Here is a 992-nt window from a genome sequence, read left to right as displayed (position 1 = left end):
TGAACATAGATATTTTAGGAATCAGTGAACTAAAATGGACAGCAATGGACAAATTTAATTCAGATGATCATTATATCTCCTACTGTGGGCAAGAATCCCTTAGAAGAAATGGAGTAGACCTCATAGTCAGCAAAGCATCCAAAATGCAGTACTTGGGTGCTGCATTCTGTCAAAAATGACAGAATGATCCCAGTTCATTTCCAAGGTAAATCATTCAGTACTACAGTAATCCAAGTATATGCCACAACCAGTAATGCTGAAGAAGCTGAAATTGAACGATTGCTTCCCTGGTGGCTCAGATGGTAAAGCATCTGCCTGCAATGCAGGAGACCCAGGTTCAATTCCTGGGTTGGGAAGATCCCCTGGAGAAGGAAATGGCAACACACTCCAGTACTCTTGCCTGGAAAATCCCATGGACAGAGGAGCTTAGTAGGCTACAGTCCATGGGGTCTCAAAGAGTTAGACATGACTTCACTTTCACTTTCATGAAGACCTACAAGATCCTCTAGAACTAAAACCCAAAAAAGATGTCCTTTTCATCATAGGGGTCTGGAATGCAAAAGTAGAAAGTCAAGAAATACCTGGATAACAGGCAAGTTTGGCCTTGGAATACAACATGAAGCAGGGCAAGGTCTAACAGAGTTTTGCCAAGAGAATACACTGGTCATAGCAAACACCCTCTTCCAACAACACAAAAGATAACTCTACATATGGACATCACCAGAAGGTCAATGCTGAAATCAGATTGATTATATTCTTTGCAGCTGAAGATGGAGAAGTTCTATACAGTCCTGGGACTGACTGTGGCTCAGATCATGAACTTCTTATTGCAAAATTCAGACTTAAATTGAAGAAAGTAGGGAAAATCAATACGCCATTCAGGTATGACCTAAATAAAATCCCTTATACAGTAGAAGTGGCAAATAGATTCAAAGGATTAGATCTGATAGACAGAGTACCTGAAGAACTATGGATGGAGGTTCGTGATATTG

At 40.6% G+C, this 992-nt stretch overlaps 1 non-coding gene across 1 annotated transcript; it reads left to right on the top strand.

Moving 5' to 3' along the window:
* Window positions 1–284: 284 nt before the first annotated feature.
* On the top strand, window positions 285–356 carry TRNAC-GCA (transfer RNA cysteine (anticodon GCA)). The gene has a single exon. It is a non-coding gene; the product is annotated as a tRNA-Cys (tRNA).
* Window positions 357–992: the final 636 nt, after the last annotated feature.

The sequence above is a fragment of the Bos javanicus genome, chromosome 1, assembly GCF_032452875.1.
Source record: "Bos javanicus breed banteng chromosome 1, ARS-OSU_banteng_1.0, whole genome shotgun sequence".
Classification (NCBI taxonomy): domain Eukaryota; kingdom Metazoa; phylum Chordata; class Mammalia; order Artiodactyla; family Bovidae; genus Bos; species Bos javanicus.
Note: the sequence above shows the minus strand (reverse complement) of the source record. Positions and strands in the feature narration are given on the sequence as shown.